Raw genomic sequence first — 20,144 nt, 5'->3', positions numbered from 1 at the left:
TAACACTGCTTTTTTCCTGGCGTCGGTACTAGCTTTATAGCTCCTTTTTTTAAAGTCCCGTGGGCATGAGGCCTAAATGTACTGCTAGGTGCACCATCCAGTTCTGGCCTAGCAGAATGTTTACTCTTCTTGAGGTTTACTTCCCTTCTGCAGTGCTGGACTGGAAAGTGTCCCCAGTACAGTGAGAGTGGCGAAGGGGATTGTCCTCCAGGCAGAGGGGGGAAAACCTATGCTTATGGATGGCTGGAGCTGCCTGAGCTTTGCAGAAGGACAGTTTGTGCTGAGGGGTAGGAATGAGCCCGATGTTCGAGTCGAACGTGGGTTCGACTCGAACATCGGGTGTTCGCCTGTTCGCCGAACAGCGAACAATATGCTATATTTGCAGCAAATTCGAAAGCTGCCAGAACACCGTTAAAGTCTATGGGACACTAACATGAAAATTCAAAAGTGCTAATTTTAAAGGCTTATATGCAAGTTATTGTCATAAAAAGTGTTTGGGGACCTGTGTCCTGCCCCAGGGGACATGGATCAATGCAAACATTTTTTTTTAAAAAGGGCAGTTTTTCTGCGAGCAGTGATTTTTTTAATGTTTAAAGTGAAACAATAAAAGTGAAATATTCCTTTAAATATTGTGCCTGGGGGGTGTCTATAGTATGCCTGTAAAGTGGCGCATTTTTCCCCTGTTTAGAACAGTGCCACAGCAAAATGGCATTTCTAAAGGAAAAATTGTCATTTAAAACTGATCGCGGCTGTAATGAATTGTCGGGTCTCGGCAATATAGATACAGATAATTGAAAAAAAGAGCATGGGACACCCCCCCCCGTCCATTACCAGGCCCTTTGGGTCTGGTATGAATATTAAGGGGAACCCGAATCAAAATTTTTTTTTTAATTGTGCGGGGGTCCCCCTAAAATCCATACCAGGCCCCTTCGGGTTTGATATGGAAATGAAGGGAAACCCTGCACCAAATTTTTTTTTAAAAATGGTGTAGGGGTCCCCCCAAAATCCATACCAGACCTGAGGTCTGGTATGGATTTCAGGTCTAGTATGGATTTTAACGGGAACCCTGCGCCAAAATTTTTTAAAAAATGGCGTAGGGGTCCCCCCAAAATCTATACCAGACTCTTATCTGAGCATGCGACCTGGCAGGAAAAGATGGGGGACGAGAGAGCATACCAGACCACATGCCCTAAACATGGGGAGGGTGCTTTATGGTAGTTGATGGGGACAAGGGCCTCATCCCCACAACAATTGCCCGGTGGTTGTGGGGGTGTGCGGGAGAGGGGGCTTATCGGAATCTGGAAGCCCCCTTTAACAAGTGGACCCCCAGATCCCGGCCTCCCCCCCTGTGTGAATTGGTAACGGGGTACAAATGTACCTGTACCATTTCACAAAAAAAGTGTCAAAATGGTAAAAAAGACAAGAGAGCTTGGGACAAGTCCTTTATTAAAAAATCAAAAAATCAAAATGTCCCACGGTGTAAGTTCACACCGCCCAACGGACCGAAAAAGAAAAAAAGCCGCAACCAATCCACCTCCATGGGAGGCTCACGCCGTCTGACGCGTCTTCGCTGTGACAGCTCTTATATAACTGAGGGTGTGAACATTTTTATTTTTTTTATTTTTTAATAAAGAACTTGTCCCAAGCTGTCTCTTGTTGAGGGCATGTGGCCTGGTACAGTTCAGGGGGGGTGCTCTCTTGTCCCCCCCTCTTTTCCTGCGGCCTGCCAGGCTGCATGCTCAGATAAGGGTCTGGTATGGATTTTGGGGGGGACCCCTACGCCATTTTTAAAAAAATTTGGCGCAGGGTTCCCCTTAATATTCATACCAGACCCAAAGGGCCTGGTAATGGACGGGGGGGGGGGGTGTCCCATGCTCTTTTTTTCAATTATCTGTATCTATATTGGCGAGACCCGACAATTCATTACAGCCGTAATCAGTTTTAAATTTTGCTGTGGTACTGTTCTAAACATGGGAAACATGTGCCAGTTTACAGTCATACTATAGACATCCCCCAGGCACAATATTATATTTAAAGGAATGTTTCATTCTTATTGTTTCACTTTAAGCGTTAAAAAAAATCACTACTCCTGAAAAAACGTCTGTTTTAAAAAAAACATTTTGCATTTTTACATGTCCCCTGGGGCAGGACCCGGGTCCCCAAACACTTTTTATGACAATAACTTGCATATAAGCCTTTCAAATTAGCACTTTTGATTATTCATGTTCATGTCACATAGACTTTAACGGTGTTGGTGTGTTCTGCCAAATTTTTTTGCCTGTTCTCATGTTCTGCTGCGAACCGAACAGGAGGGTGTTTAGCTCATCCCTACTGAGGGGTGCTGCTGTACTGTGCTGGCTGAAAGGACTGTACTCTGCAGTTCCAGAGTTCTGATGTAACAGAGACCAGCTGTTCCAAAAGATCTGCTGTTCCACAGATCTGCTGTTCAACCTGCAAGCGATTTCAATGATCTGCTGTTCCAGAGGTGTGCTATTCAAGAGACCTGCTGTTCACCCTGTTGTTCCAAAGATCTATTGCTCCAGAGATGTACTGTACCAGAGACCTGCTGTTCCAAAGATCTGCTGTTACAGCGATGTGCTGTTCCAGAGACCTGCTGTTCCAAATATCTGCTGTTTACCCTGTTGTTCGAAGAACTACTGTTCCAGAGATGTGCTGTACCAGAGACCTGTTGTTCCAAAGATCTACTGTTCCAGAGAGATGCTGTTCCAGAGATCTGCTGTTCCAAAGATCTGCTGTTCCAGAAACCTGCTGTTCCACAGATCTGCTGTTCCAGAGACCTGCTGTTCCAAAGATCTGCTGTTCCAGAGATTTTCTCTTCCCAATACTTGCTGTTCCACAGATCTGCTGTTCCAGAAATCTGATGTTGCAGGAGTGCTGCTGCAAGGCTATGCTTTTGGCAACTGTGAGTACAAGAATTACAGTCATCTGAAACTTTGTGTGGATTTAGTGTTGCTATTAAAGAGGCTGCCATTTACACTGGCAAGCAGTTATATTAATTTAAAGGAGATTCTACATTGAGTTACAGCAGTTGCAGTGTGGTATAACAGAAAGACTGCCTCCAAGGATGCTGCTGTAATATTTAAAATTGTGAGGGGCCTCTGAACATTTTTTACGATCTTCATTGTTAACCCTTGGGGTTAAAAGTTATTCAAGTTTGGAGTGAGTGCTCCAAACAAAAGTACAAGGCCCAAACTGGTTCAGAATCCTCTGGCCAGTGGCTTATGCCGTGTACACACGGGCGGACTTTTTGACCGGACTGGTCTGACGGGACGAATCCGTCAGACAATCTGACCGTGTGTGGGCTTCATCGGACCTGCAGCGGACTTTTTCGGTCGAAAATCAGACGGACTTTAGATTTGGAACATGTTTCAAATCTTTCCGACGGACTCGAGTCCGGTTGAAAAATCTGCTCGTCTGTATGCTAGTCCGAATGACGAAACCCAACGCTAGGGTAGCTATTGGCTACTGGCTATCAACTTCCTTATTTTAGTCCGGTCGTAAGTCATCACGTACAAATCTTTGGTGTGATCGTGTGTGTGCAAGTCCATTCGTTCGGAAGTCCGTCGAAAGTCCGTCGAAAGTCCGTCGGAAAGACTGTTGGACCTTTCATGCCGAAAAGTCCACCACGACATTAGAGAGGGATTTCTTGATATTAGTTATCCCTCTCAGCAGTAGAAGGGAGTTTAAAGTGAAGTCCTTCATGCTACTAATTACGTGAATAAACAATAAAAACTAATAATGTGAAGTCCTTGAAATCGCTGCAAGATCTGAAGTGTACACTAAGCACAAAAAACAGTAAATAATATTGAAAGTGATCCACGCAGACTTCTAAGACATTAATATTATAGAAAAATAATCCTAAATAGTGTGAAAAAGTGAACGCAATAGCTGAAATCCAAAATAAAATGTGTATACATCAAAATAAAATGTGTATACATCAAAAATCACTTATCATATATATCACTTTGCTGGACTTTTTTGATGTATACACATTTTTAATTTGGATTTCAGCTATTGCGTTCACTTTTTCACACTATTTGGGATTATTTTTCTATAATATTAATGTCTTAGAAGTCTGCGCGGATCACTTTCAGTAGAAGGGAGTAGCGCTACAAACGTTTGTGGAAACTATTCCAAATTATTGATTCTTGGTGTTTCCAGTAAAGTGTACCGTTAATGCTTCACCAAAGTTATTTCAGCTAATTGTGTACTTCTACATTGTAGGAGCTGTTTAGGGAAGGTTCAATTCTGTTCCAACATGACTGTGCCTCTGTGCATTAAGCCAACTCCATAAAGACATGGTTTGAGGAATTTAGTGTGGAGTGACCTGGACAGAGCTCTGCCCTCAATCCTATAGAACACCTTTGGGATTAATAGGATTGTTGTTTATGAGCTAGGTATTCGTTTCCTTCAATATTCGCACCTACTGTATTCTCACAAATGCTTTTTGCTGAATGGGCAGAAATTTCCACAGACACACTCCAGAATCCTGTGAAAAGCCTTCCCACAAAAGTGGAGTGACTGTTATAGTCAAAAAGTGGGGGCCAGATCCACATTATTAACATCAATGTTCCCATCACACACTTTTCTGGATAAGGCTTTAGGAGTAACAGGTGCTGCAACAACAACCAACTGGGACTGGATACATCACATATCAAATAGTGTAACAATATTTAAAGTGCTCTTCACCAATCAAAAAACAGAAAGAAGTGACGTCAGTAGGTAGGGAGGCCAACATGATGAGGCCAGCACAGAAGAAACTATGTGGGAGTACAAGTCCCAGGTTTGCTGGGAGAAGGGAAGAAGACTGGACTCATGTGCTGCTCAACACACAGTCTCATGTGAAGAGCCAATGAGAGAGATACTGCTGAATCTTATTATGCTGGTGTAAAGCAGCATGCAGGTGTTGCGTGTTTTGCTGCAGGGAGTCTGAGCTGATACACCTGTCCAGAGACTGTGACTACTGGAGGGATCACTGACTGTGCATAGGGGGCGTGTTCTGGAGAAAATGGAACCTCAAAGCTGTGGGTGTAGGACTTTATGCCACAGTTGCTCAGACAGGACTTTGCTGATTTTGCAGCTTCCATTTCTATGTTGCCATAAGACTGAAAGGCCCAGCGTGCGGTGAGAAAGGACCTCTGTACCCAGAAGATCTGCTACTTTGCCAAGGAACACTGCAAAGTTGTTCAGGACTGCCACCATCAACCTTTAAAAGTGCAAGGCGTGGCCTGATCATGTATCCATTGCTCCAGATGCCTACGAAAGGGACAAGAATTCATGATGGACTTCTGGACATGACTGCTGTTTAAAGAGGCAGCACTGCCCCTTTCTGGGATTCCCAGAGATTTGTTCTGAAGAGCGTTTCCTTTCTCGTGGGAATTACAAAACTCTGTTCAGATCACTCCAATATAGACATTGGGTCCCAACACTGGCCACTGACTGACATTTCCCACTGGCCAGTGGCAGAGGAAATTAGTAGGGGCTGTGTTATTTTAGCCCCTGTATGTATATTTCCTATATTTAGGGCACTTCCTTAATCAGGGTGCCCTTGAACCAAGTTTGGGGGTACCATTCATAGCTGGTTTTGATAATCGCTTTTATTGCCTCTGTTTACCTTTGTTAATATTCTTGTTATTATTTGCTCTACTGGTTATGTTGCCCAAATAGACCCCCTTTCTACAGCCTTGGTGTGTGAGAGAGTGTGTTATTGCCTAGAGCGTCACTGACACCGGGGACAGAGGAACCCAAACAACAGTGGCTCCTTCAATGGTAGCACTGTGTATATACAGTATATCGGTACCAAATGGCAAGGAAACAAGGCAGGAATCTCAACATTCAAGGTGCATCTTTTAAGTTCACCTTGCAGACATGAACAAACATTTGCTGTGTTTCCTATGTTTATTCATAAAAGATATGAAGAAAAATCCTTCTTCTGAGAGTATGCAAACACAGCACAGAAGTTCCAGTCTGGTCAACATTTCCAAACATTTGTTGGTTCACACAATAGTTCATCTTTTTTGCTCTTCTGAGAGTCCCACCTTTTTAGAGGATTGGTGGCTACTTAGCTACGTGCAAAACCTGTACTGGATGTGTACCCAGGGAACGCATCTACTCTCTCCCTGGCCAGACTTTAGAGTCTTGATGAGACATATACATCCATTCCCCTTATTGATCCTCAGCCTTTCATCTGAAAAAAGGCCACAATCTGGGTGGTAGCCCAGGACTAACTTGCTTCTTCTGGGGCCTATTCTTAACATCAATGTTGAATTCAATCTAAAAGATTAAACCTGCTCCCACTTACTTTCAAACACCTATACTAACTACTCTGTAAAAGGCTGATGCATATTCTCAGGCACTCTGGTATGGTCACATGATCACCCTGGCAGCTGGCTTTAAGGGAGAGGAGAGAGTGCCATTAACAGATAGAATGGCTGGATGGTGACATCACCCATAGGCTCACTATAGGGCATCCATTGTCGGCTGTCCCCTGAAGTCGGCTGCTGGGAGCTGATCATGTGACCGGATCAGGGCACCTTGAAAATAGGTAAGTATAAGCATCTTCCTTCTAGGGGACAGTTAATACATATGTTGGACGTGTGGTGGGATCAGTCTTAAGTTTAGTTAGTACTAGCCTGGAATTCTACTTTAACTATGTATTTCCTAAATGCAACAGGTTTCCTTTAAGAAGCACTAACAGCTTGTAAATCTTCCGTAAAAATACAAATGTTATCATAGTGATAAACAAAGCCATCTTTTGAGACAAGATGTTTTTGATGCAATTTACCCTCGTCATACAGGCATACTCAATAACATATTGATTAATGTCCTGCACCCTTCAGCCCTTTTAACACTAATAAATTAATAAGATAGGCATCCTATAGATCAGATGATAATTTTGTTATAAATCACAAACGTTCAAGGCTGAGATGATTACTGTGAAACCTCAGATTTTGTCATTGTTCCACTTGAAAGCATGCAATTATACTGCCTTAATTGGAGGCACTGATGTATTTTCATCAGGGAGCTTTGTTTGTATTCTAAATAATGAGATCTATGCAAAGGGACCTATGCCATTTTAACTTTGCTGCCTTTGCAGACTTTTTTTTTTTTACATTTTCTTTGTATTAATAATCTTGACGGTTTTATGGAAATGTGATTCTGACACGTTTGGTTTTGAAAGAGCTACAGTAGTAAGACAATCACATTTCTGCTTTAAAAGCCACATTCATCTTTTTTTTTCTTTTTTTTTCTACCTCTAACATTGCTGCTTGTCTTTCATTTCTTTACTTATGTTTAATTACCTTTCTTTGCTACTTTACACGCTTCTTCACTTTTGCTGTGTCCTTTCGGCCCTGACCCCCTTTTTTAACTTTTCAGGTTGTTATCTGTCTATGTAGGAGTCCTTCTGTATAGATAAATGGTTGTTTAGAATCAACATTGTTTCCTAGTGCCCGTGCACTGTGGACTGCAATAAAAAATGGCAACAGGGTGCTGGTTTTTGAAGCGTTCTATGATTTCCAGCACAAGGGATAATAATAGCACAATAATGCCAGAATTGTGAAGCAAAGTGATCCCAAAAGTATAGTATAGACTGGGTGAGAGGCAGCAATGCAGGTGCACACAATCAGGTAAATAAATACACTGACCACCAAGATAGAACAGCATTGAATATTACTGCAACTGACCACCAATACATTGTGACGTAATGCGTAGGAAGGAGCCAATGACATCATGCCGCAATACCGGAAGTGAGAGGGCTGACATTTTGCAAGTGACCAGGATGTACAGTTTCCTAATGGGGAAACCTGCTGTTTTTACTGTGGTGCACCAGATTTGTGCACATTTTAATGTGAGTGATATTTTAATAATTTTCATAAAATAAACAGAAACAGAAAGCACTATGATAGTGTATTTATTTTGAGCCTCCGATTAATTTTTTTTCCAAAAGATGGACGAAGATGGATGTGGATGGAAAATCCTAGAAAAGCAGAGTGAGAGACCAATCATGGCTATACCAACGTTGGTTAAAAGGGAAAGTGCATTTTGACCTAAAGTATACTTGGGTCATATACAGTATACAAATTGAGAGCATCTGTATGTTGGTGACGGGGATTGCATAGTGTACAGTATAGTGGTTTTTGAACATGATTGTATTTGAAGATATCACAACAATTTATCAATCGGCCACTGGCAAGCAAGGAACAATAAAGAAACTGCCGCATTAGTGCACTAATTACATTTATTGAAGGACTCACGTTATTATTATTATTTATTTTTAATTTTTTTTCTTTTTTTTCTGTTTTTTATTATATATTTTGGTTCTGAGTATAGCACAAGTGTTTAATAGTATGAATACTGTGCAGCACTGTTAAATTATTATAGTGACCACCAATACATGATGGCATTTAATTGTTTTGCCATGAACCACTAAATCAAAGGGGCATTTTAATGGCATTACCAATAAATGACCACCAATGCAGGGGGACATTTAATAGTACTGCCACTGAATGACCACCCACCAATACAGGGAGGTATTTAATAATATTGCACTGAGCAAACACCAGTGCAGGGGGTCAGGGCATTTAAAAGTAATACCACTGACCACCAATAAAGGGGGAGTTTAATATTACTGCCAATTAAGGGATATTTATTTTTGCTCATGCTGGCACCAATGCTGAGGTTTATTATTGCCTCCGCTGACACTAACGCTGGGAATTATTATTGTGTCTGCTGAAACCAGTGCTGGGGTGTCTGGGTTGGACTCTTTTCTTTCAATGCACAGAGGCTGCTCAGCTGTCAGCTAATTACCAGCCACTTGTTGTTTTCACAGTGACTCACCTGGGTACCATTACTTGCCTCATTAGGCCAGCCTACAGCCAGTCCCTTTTGGCTATTTAAACAGCTTTGTTCATTTTCTCTGTGCCCTTGTGTGGTCTGTGATCTCCAGTGGGTTCCCGTGTATGACTTGGCCTGGCTGACTTCTCTTCCGATACCTGCTCCTGTTTTTGCTCCTTAGTTCCTTATTACTCTGACTTCTGGCTTCCTGAACCTGGCTCATCTGATTACCCACTCTGGCAGTTTTTGACTATGTTCCTGAAATGTGTTATTTTTTGCTATTTTATTAAAGGTAGATATTATTGCATCCACTAAAACAAATGTTGGGGGGAAATTATTGAATCTGCTGACACCAGCGCTGAGGGATATTGTTGCATCTACTGACACCAAAGCTGGGGATTATAATTGCATCCAGTGACACCAACACTAGGCATTGTTATTAAAAATTGGGGCTTATATTACTCTCATTTTTTCTTTGTGTACCTCTAGGCCCTACTTTGTCTAAAACATAGCAAAGCAAAGAGAAATGGCAGCTGCACTGCAATCCAACACCCATATTATTGACCATGCCCATCTTTGGCCATGTCTGCTTCTTTAATCATGTCAAGCAGTTATTATTTTGAAATACAAATGATAGGGATGTTATTGACAAAACTAGTGGTAAAGTGTTTTGCGATTTTAGGTATTGGGTTTACAGCTATTTGAAGCCTTTAGGGCTCTGTCCCTTATTAAGAGTTTTGCTTTTTGGTTTCCTGTATGAATAAGTTTGGAAACATTTCTGAGTGCACATACTAAAGGCCGACTTACACATTTGAATGTATTTATTCTTCATGGTGATGCCAAAATATGAATCTTGGCATAAAAACGTAATAATATTTAAAAAAATAGTCTGTTGTGTCCTTTGCCACACTGTCTCCAGTGCTCAATTAGATTAGTATAGCCTTTCAGCTCTATTGTAAATTAATGCAGTAGATCGAGTAACATAATAGTATTATTTTAATGTATAAACACCACAATATAAACCCTCAGAGCTAAACAATAAGATAATAAGGAAATGCATTTTGACAATATTAGGGGAACATACTGAGAGACAGAAGGACCTGAACCTTACAGTCTGAAAAGGGAAATTTTAAGAGGGATGAAAAGAGTAAGGGTACAGTATGTTGTTTTAATTTATAAAAAGCAATTGAAATGCTATGCCAAACAGATGCATTAGAATGGCACGGTAAAAGTCAGCTTACAGAATCAACAATCAGCTTCAAATATCAGCAACGTAACAAATGTATAATTATTATTTTTCACTACCATTATTTTTGTTGCCAAACAGCTTTTACTTATTATATTAATTTGTTAGTTATTATTAAATTACAAAGTACCCAGACACAGAAGCTCCCTGTGTATGATTCAGAGGGTAGGGCCATTCCTAGCATGGTTTTTTACCCACAGTTCAGTCACTCTCAAGCAAAAGCATGGTTCCTCGTGGAAGACGAAGCAATCAGCCTCAAGCATAAAATTTTAAACATGAAAATGATCAACCACTCCCTTCCCTTGACTTCACTTAGTCCATGTTTCCAGTGCTGTTGAATAAAGCCTCTGATGGAATTAAACATTTCCAACATCCTTAGATTGACTTCTGTTTAGCGGGAATGGCCATAGATGGATTTGCCCAGTCCCTGCTGGCCAACTTAAGAACTTGCAATGCTTGAGTTGTTGGCATCATTAGTGATGGCCAATAAAACATATTGAGGATGAGAAATGATTGCTATGAAAGCATAGCAACCCTATCATTAACACACATGTAGGTGAGGTGCAGCGTGGTGCAGCAGGAATAACACTCAGTAGTCCCAATGCAATGAAAGACCTTGTATTGAAATAATGCAGAGACAGTTTTCAGATATCTCGATGGGAAGGCAGCCCAACCGGGAACACTCACAGTTTCAACAGTCTGTAGACAGCCAAATGCAGCTGAATGGACAGTGCCTGTAGAGAGGGTAAGAATGTGATCTGGCTGTCTTGTGCCCAAACAGGCAGGTGTCCAGAGAAGCTGCCTGAACTATCCCTTCTCGTCAGGAACCTTTCTCTGCCACTAGTTCTGCCCCCATCAGATGGGGTACCGGTCCCTACTCTACTAATTTGCAAATGCACATGAAACCTGCGAGCCAGGGCCTTTTAAATGATCTGCCTGACCCAAGATAGCCGCCGGATTCACATGGGGCGGCAGCATTCAATGGGATAGCTTCCCCAGTGAACTAGGAACTATATTACTCCTGACTTCCCCTCCAACTGCAGTGCTGCTGCAGGAGAGCGCCACCTGCCATGGAAAAAGTAGACAGCACCTGCCTACACACATGTAGCAACGACCCCCTCAGGAGCTGCTGGATTTTGATGGGCTATCCTGTTCTTCCTACTGGTGAACTGCCCTGTAGCTGCAACTAGATACTAACTGACCCATCAATTCTTCATTTCTCTTCTTGCAATTCACCAGCTAATTAGTCTACGGAGAGAGGAGTAGGGGTACAGAATACCCAAAAACAGCAGAAAAAATCCCTCCACACAATAGACTTTTCAGCAAACACTTTAAGCCCTAACAGGCATATTCCAGCATCTTTGTCAAGGGTAATGTGAACTCTGTGGGCCTGGCAACCTTTGGTATCTTTGACCTTTGCCACTGACTAAACCAGGACTCTTCAGACCTCTCTCTCAGGCCAGTTTAGGAAACTGGACCCAGGTGGGTAGCTATGGAACAAACATTCTTTTTGGCTCTGGCTTACTCCTCCAGGCAAAGGGCATGGAAGGCAAAAACAGCATCTACCTGGAGATATACCCTAATCAGGCAGTAGCCCAGGAGGTAAGAAATGGATCCAGCTACACTCACATCCTCACTAGGGATGGGCAAATGGTTCGGCCCAAGCATAAGTTCCAAACTTTCGTTGTTCGTTCATTTGGCAAACTGCCAAACAAACGGGTTGTTCGGCCCCCCGAACTGAACACAATGCATTGCGGCGCAGGACAGTGCATTGCAAGCCCTGATTGGCTGAAGCAGTGAAAGCTTCAGCCAATCAGGGCAAAGAGCACTGTCAAAGTCATGACTGGACACTGTCATCATGACTTTATCCAATCATGGCTCATTCCCACCACACAGTATAAAAGTATTTTTTCAATGGCAGCTAATTTCAGTGTGATTTCGGCATGGAGAGAGATAGAACAGGGCTCTGTCCGGTGCTATTAGTTAGTTAGTCTAGGGATAATGTGAATGTAGTGAGGAGGACCATCATTCAGCTTTGCATAGTGTGCAGCTAGAGTAGGGACAGCTCAGATAGTTTCACTGTAGTGTAGTGAGACCATGTCAGTAATCTTTACATTAGTGTATAGCTAGAGTAGGGACAGTTCAGATAGCGCCAGCATAGTGACAGTTGAACACCATCTATTTGATTGCGTTACTGCCAGTTTAATGTCATTTACTTCTGTGTGCGTTACTGCCAGTTTAACGCCATATAGTTTTGTGCATTACTACCAGTTTAACGCCATTTACTTTTGTGTGCATTACTTCCAGTTTAAGGCCATATGATTTTGCATGCGTTACTGTGAGTTTAACGCCATACAGTTCTATGAGCAATACTGCCAGTTTAACGCCATATAGTTCTGTGTGCGTTACTGCCAGTTTACCGCCATTAACTTCTGTGTGCGTTACTGCCAGATTAACGCCATATCGTTTTGTGTGCGTTATTGCCGGTTTAATGCCATATAGTTTTGTATGCGTTACTGCTAGTTTAACGTCATATAGTTCTGTGTGCATTACTGCCAGTTTAACACCATATAGTTTTGCGTGCGTTACTGCCAGTTTAACACCATATAGTTCTGTGTGCGTTACTGCCAGTTTAACGCCATATAGTTCTGTGTGCGTTACTGCCAGTTTAATGCCATATACTTTTGCGTGCATTACTGCCAGTTTAACACCATATAGTTTTGTTTGCGTTTCCAGTTTAACGTTTGGTGCATTATATTGCAGTATATTATAGTATATCCATGGAGTGTGTCTGTGTAGTGTGAGTACTCAAATTAAAGTGCACCAAACACCTCTTTACGTTGATTGAAGTGCATCTACATACAGATTTCAACTTCTTCTTTACATTTGCTTATAAGCACCGCCCCCTCCCTCAGAATAATATCTGGGAGGACAACAAGGAGAGGTAGACGTTCCCTTGGCACTGTAAGGGGCCCAGCAACAAATGTTTCCGCAAGGTGCTATCCTGCCACAGCATGCAGAGGAGGTGGTGGACTGGCCTACTAAACCCTCCTCATCCTCCTCATCCCCTGTCACGCAAGCAGAGACAAGTGTGCAGTCCCCTGCAGTTGCCAGAGTGCCTGCCTCCTCGTCCACATCTATTCCTGCCATAGCCCCAACATCAGCCATTGAGGAGTCAGCTGAGTTATTTGACCACAGTGTCAGCCACTTGCACCTTGATGATGCCCAGCCATTACTGGATTCAGATGTTGGTTCTGAGGTTGAAGATGACAGGAACATGAGCCTAGAGAGAGGGAGGAACACTGGTAGACAAATTGGCATTCATGTTCCCCAAGCCGCAGCATATTGCCAAGTTGTCTCCAGTGGTAATGATGAAGATGGAGGAGATGAAGATGATGATGAGATCACGGATGCGACTTGGGTGCCAGATAGAGCAGAGGAGGAAACTGAAGGTAAGACGGCACAACCCCAAGGAGGCCAACATTAAGAAAGAGTAGAGAGCAGCCACCCTATTCCATCACATTCTGCAGCTGTTATCCCCCAGCCCATTCCCCAAAGCTCAGCTATCTGGGCCTTTTTCAGCACATCTACAGCAGATCGCACTGTTTCTATCTGCAAACTGTGTCCCAGGCACATCAAACATGGCAAAAACACCAACCATTTGGGTACCACATGCTTAACAAGGCATTTAACGTCCAATCACTCAGCCCGTTGTCAAGAGCACCTAAAAGCAACGCAAAAGGGGCACAAATCTGTCCCTCCTCCGCCTCCTCCACCTTACACACTTTAGTTTGCCCCTGCGATACTGAGTCACTATCTCTCAGCAGCCTTCACTGACAGGGATGACTGTATAGCACAGGGTGTCTGAGGTCCTAGCAGCATATCTGCCAGCAGCACACCACCAGCTGTTGACTGTAGCCAGCAAATTTCTTTGCAACATCTGCTGCAGTGGGAAAAAAATACAGTCCCTGCCAACCACATGCCCAGCGTCTGAATGCAAGCTTGTCAAAGCTGTTGGCTCTCCAACTTCTGCCTTTCAGCCTGGTGGATTCTGCCCCCTTCCGTGAATTTGCACAATGTGCTGTACCACAATGGCAGGTTCCCAGTCGCTACTACTTTTCACGTAAGGCCATTCCATCTCTCTACCATTACGTGGAAGGGAATGTCCTGGCATCGTTGGGCAAGGCAGTCAGCTGTAAAATCCACCTTACTGCTGACACGTGGTCCAGCAAGCATGGGCAGGGATGATATATTTTGTTCACAGCACACTGGGTACCGCTGCTGGCAACTCGAAAGGATGCAGGACAGGGCTCAATGCTGCAGCTTGTTGTACCCTTATGTCTCCATACAGCTGGTGGTGATGTTGCCAGACCCCTCCTCCTCCTCCTCCACCACCTCCTTGCCTTTCTCTGCAGAATTGTCCTATGAACATCAGGTACCCCCTAAGCGTTCAAAGGGCTATTCCTAGAGTCAGGCTAAAAGGTGCCATGCAGTGCTTCAGCTGGTGTGTTTAGGGGACAGGAACCACACCAGAGCAGAGATTCTTGCAGCTCTGCAGGGACAGGCCCAGTGGTGGTTCACATAATGCCAGCTGGAGCCAGGAATGGTGGTGTCTGATAATGGCTCAAACCCCCTGTCAACTCTTAGACAGGAAAAGTTGACACATATGCCATGCCTGGCACATGTCCACAATTTGGTGGTGCAGGGTTTCCTAAGTATGTACTCAGGGTTGCAAGATGTACTAAAGCAGGCCAGAAGAGTCTGTAGCCATTTCAGGCGGTCATACACAGCCAGTGTTTGGTTGGCTGAAATTCAGTGGGAATTCCACCTGCCCATAAACCGCCTGATTTGTGACATGCCCACCAGGTGGGACTCAACTTTGGGAATGCTGCAGCGGCTATACATGCAGCAGAGGGCCGTCAACGAATACCTGTGCCAGTACGGCACGATGACAGGCTCAGGCTGCCTCGGCTTTTTTTTCCCCACGCCAATGGCTGATCATTAAGGATGCATGCACTGTATTGTCACCATTTGAGGAGACCACAAGGATGGTGAGCAGTGACAGTGAATGCATCAGTGACACAATCCCTGTTGTGTTCCTGCTGGAGCAGACTCTGCGTGGCGTTATGGACAGGGCACTGGAGGCAGAGCAGCAGGAAGAAGAGGAGGACTTCCTTTCCTCTCAAGGCCCACTTTATCCAGACACCATCATTCCTATGTCACAAAACACACAGGAGGAGAGCGGGAAGGAGGATGCGGAGGAGGATTCTGGCACTTTCATAGGCTTTGAAGAAGAGGAAGACATGCGTCAATCTGTATGCGATGTCTTTCAACTCCAGGACCCTTGGGAGTAGTACGTGGCTGGGAGTAAGAAGTTCCAGATGCTGTCATCCTGAGTGACCCCGAGGAGTCTGCTTCTCAAGCCTTGGCAAATTTGAGGCGCAGGGGCAACCTCATGTTTCAAAGCCTGCGAAAGGACCCAAGAAAACGTGGCATAAAGGAAAAGGATTATTACTGGTTGGCAACCCTCCTTGACCACCGTTATAAGGGGAAGGTCTCAGAACTCATCCCATCCCCATAGAGAGTGCAGAAGATAAAATATCTTGAGGACACGGTAAAAAGGATTTTATTGAGTGTTTTTTCTGACTCCAGTAGGTTACAGTGTCGTAGAAAACATAGTTTTGAGTCTTCTGTTGGTCAAGAGAGGAGCGTTGCAGAAGGCGTCCGCCTAAGTGAGGCATTTCGGAATTTTTTTAGTCCTTGCTGTCAGCTTCCACATCCCATCGGCAGTGTCTGCATCACATGGTGGACAATTACCTCGGGGGGCCAAAACAGAGATGGAGAGCTTTCCAGCTGACGATCCACTGACTTACTGGGTCATGAGACGAGACCACTGGCTAGAACTTGCCCAGTGTAATATTGAGTTGTTGGGCTGCCCTGTATCCAGCGTGGTTTCAGAATGGGCATTCAGTTCTGCAGGAGGTTTTGTTACTGATCATAGAACGCGTCTGTCCACAGACTCCGCGGACCGTTTGACTTTTATAAAAATTAATCAGTCCTGGATTACCAGCTATGAAGCCCCTGATGCCGATGTCACTGATTAAGTCTTTTTGGGATGTGGAATCTCTGCAGGACTTCGAGGCTGCCTAGCTTTGAGGGTGTTCAATCATTTCATCAAGAATGTTTTTGGTACAGGTTTCATGGGCACAAGTAACACCCAAAGACCAATTTTTCAGCACCTGTTTGACAGGTGCATGTCATTGCAATTTTTTACAGCAAGGCCAATAACACCAGAATGTATCCATAAAATCTCTAATCTTGTTCCCAGTGCACTACATTGTGGCCTCATCATACACACTGACTCCCCAACTGTTTTGCTGAGCAAAATAAAGGCAGCTTGCAGGGAAAATGTCAATTTTCTTTGGCTTTATAAATGCAATTATTGCTGCAGCAGATTCTAGACATGGTACAGATCTGCCACTTTACAGGTAGACTAAGGGGGCCCCCAGACACTATACTGGAAGGAATTTTTCATTTTTATGCTTACAATTTCAAAAATCAAAAAATCACTGCTCATTTAAAAATTATGTTTTTTTCACAAACTTTTTTTTTATTGATACATGTCCCCCAGGGCAGGACCACAACCCCTATAACCATTATATGCTCAATTACTTGCATATAAGCCTTCAAAATGGGCACTTTTGATTTTTGACGTTCAGGTCCCATTGACTTTAATGGGGTTAGTTATTCGGGTCCGAACTTTCGCAGTGTTCGAAAGTTCTGGTGCGAACCGAACAGGAGTCCATCCCTATTCCTCACCAGGCACAGTATGGGAGGCAATGACCTTTTTAGAAGGTCTCCCCAAATATTTTTTTTTGTTTTCCAGCCTACATCTTTTGCATAAATTCCCCAGTGATTGGCCAAGGAAGAATAAATATTCATAACTCAATACATTGGGATGAATTTATTAAACTTGGAGCTACTGTGTATGATGAACAATTAACTTCTATCTTTCGTTTTCAAAGATTAACTGAACAAGCTGAACATGTAAGCTGATTGATTGCCATGTACAGCTGCTCCAGATTCAGTTTTTCCCTAGATTGTTTATTCTCACTCCCCAGTAGCAGGCAGATGCAAACAATGTCCTTGAAAATGGGAGGACCCTAACAAACCCAAATAGCAATGTTCAGGCTGGCTACAGCCTAGCTGCAAACACTAAATGTAGACTAGGGACATTCCAGCTTAAGGTAGGGGCTGTACACATGTTATTAGAAGTAGGCATATGTGGAAAATAAGCAACTAAATGCTAACCTTTCCCACCGGCTGCACTACCAGAATGCCCTCCATTTGTGAAAATTCTTCAAGTGAAGTCTGCAGGGAAACCGTCACTTTTGGAAGTGTCGATCTCCTGAGTCCCTGTCAGGGAACCAACAGCAGGAGAAGGGCTCTAGGACCCAGCATCTCTACCAGCACGTTAGATGGGCCTATATAAGGAAGTCTGCTAGTGTCTGTATTTGCTGGTTGATCTTCGGCTCCTCCAGTGTGTTATCTCCGTGATATTCCTGTTCCTGTGTCTCCTGTAGGGATGAGCCGAACACCCCCCGGTTCGGTTCGCACCAGAACCTGCGAACGGACCGAAAATTCGCACGAACGTTAGAACCCCATTGACGTCTATGGGACTCGAACGTTTGAAATCAAAAGTGCTCATTTTAAAGGCTAATTTGCATGGTATTGTCCTAAAAAGGGTTTGGGGACCCGGGTCCTACCCAAGGGGACATGTATCAATGCAAAAAAAACTTTTAAAAACGGCCGTTTTTTCGAGAGCAGTGATTTTAATGATGCTTAAAGTAAAAAAAAAGTGAAATATTCCTTTAAATATCGTACCTGAGCGGTGTCTATAGTATGCCTGTAAAGTGACGCGTGTTTCCCGTGTTTAGAACAGTCCCTGCACCAAATGTCATTTTTAAAGGAAAAAATCTCATTTAAAACTGCTTGCGGGTTTAATGTAATGTCGGGTCCTGGCAATATGGATGAAAATCAGTGAGACAAACGGCATGGGTACCCCCCAGTCCATTACCAGGCCCTTTGGGTCTTGTATGGATATTAAGGGGAACCCCGCACCCAAATTAAAATAAGGAAAGGTGTGGGGCCACCAGGCCCTATATACTCTGAACAGCAGTATACAGGCTGTAGGTTTGTTGTTAAGTAGAATCTCTTTGTAATTTTGAACGGGTACATTTTTAACGTGTTTAGCTCCAGCCAAAAAATCTTTTTTAAGCTTTTTGGAAAACATAGGGAAGGGTTATCACCCCTGTGACATTTGTTTTGCTGTCTTTCCTCCTCTTCAGAAGATTTCACCTCACTTTTTGTCCCAATGGATTGGAAAGCATCAGTGGAAAGGAGAAATGTTTTTCCCATATTAACTCTTACAGGAGAGAATTTCCCTTCCTAGGGGTAGATTTATTCTCACTTCCTGTTGTCTCCTTCCGTTTGCAAGTAGGAGTCGTTTGTAAGTTAGTTGTTTGAAAGTAGGGTCCTGCCCTATATACTCAGCAGAAATTTGGGCCTTAGGTGTTGCTGTGGCCACAACACTGTAAGCCCTCACAGGGCTCTGCTGTGAAATATTAGATCAAGAATTGTAATTACATGCCCCTGTTGAACAGGAGCTGAAAAATTAGGCCTTAGGCACTGGTGCTGGTGCCACAACACTGCAACCCCTCACAGACACTCTAGTTGGAATGCAGGAACGAGCCCTGCTGCAAAGTATTGCATCAAAAATTGTAATTACACGCCCCTGTTAAACAAGGGCTGAAAAATTGGGCCTTAGGCACTGGTGCTGGTGCTACAACACTGCAACCCCTCACAGACACTCTAGTTGGAATGCAGGAACGAGCCCTGCTGCAAAGTATTACATCAAAAATCGTAATTACACGCCCCTGTTAAACAGGGGCTGAAAAATTGTGCCTTAGGCACTGGTGGTGGCACCCAGAACCAAAAATGTTCTTACAAGCTATCAGCGTGATGATTGAGGAGGAAGAGGATAATTACTCAGGGATAGTCACTCAGCATCAGCATAGGCAGTCTTTGAAGGGATCTGAGATTTCAAAAAAAATTATTCGGTTACATCAGCATCAGGTGCTTGGTAGCTGGTGGTGATCCAAGACTCATTCATTTTTATGAAGGTCAGTCGATCGACCGAGTCAGTGGACAGACGCACCCTGTGATCGGTTACCACGCCTCCAGCAGCACTGAATGTGCGTTCCGAAAGAACGCTGGATGCAGGACAGGCCAGTAGCTCAATTGCATACTGTGCAAGCTCTGGCCAGTGATCCATCCTCAAGACCCAGTAACCCAGAGGATTTTCGGTGGGAAAGGTGTCCAAGTCTGATCTTGCCCCTAGGTATTCCTGCACCATGTAAAACAGACGCTGGCGATGGTTGCTGGAACCCATCATACCTTGGGGCTGCGGACCAAAAAATTGTCTGAACGCATCGGTCAGACGGCCACCTTCTCCACCGCTCCTTCTTTGACTGACCGAAGCCTCAGCAACACGTTGTCCAGAAACAGGAGTTTGTAACCTCCCAGTCTCTGGGAACGCGTTGCACAGACCTTTCTGCAAGGCCTCCCGAAGATGTTTCATCCTCTGCTCCCTCTGCGATGGCAAGATAAGGTCCGCAACCTTACCCTTGTAACGTGGATCAAGGAGGGTTGCCAGCCAGTATTGGTCCTTCTCCTTGATACCACGAATACGAGGATCCTTACGCAAGCTTTGCAGGATCAGGGAGGCCATGCAGCGTAGGTTTGCTGAGGCATTCGGTCCGGAGTCCTCTGGGTCACTAAGGACGACATGGTCCGCAGCCACCTCCTCCCAGCCACGTACAAGTCCATGTATTTCTTGGGACTGATCCCTTAAAGACTGCTGCTGATGCTGAGTGCCAGGCTCCACCTCCATACTGACACAATCTTCCTCCTCCTCCTCCTCCTCCTCTTCCTCCTCGTCCTCTTCCTGTGTGATCGGCGGGCACGCAGGAACACTGTCTGG

Source organism: Aquarana catesbeiana, linkage group LG07 (genome assembly GCF_042186555.1).
Source record: "Aquarana catesbeiana isolate 2022-GZ linkage group LG07, ASM4218655v1, whole genome shotgun sequence".
NCBI classification, from domain to species: domain Eukaryota; kingdom Metazoa; phylum Chordata; class Amphibia; order Anura; family Ranidae; genus Aquarana; species Aquarana catesbeiana.
Note: the sequence above shows the minus strand (reverse complement) of the source record.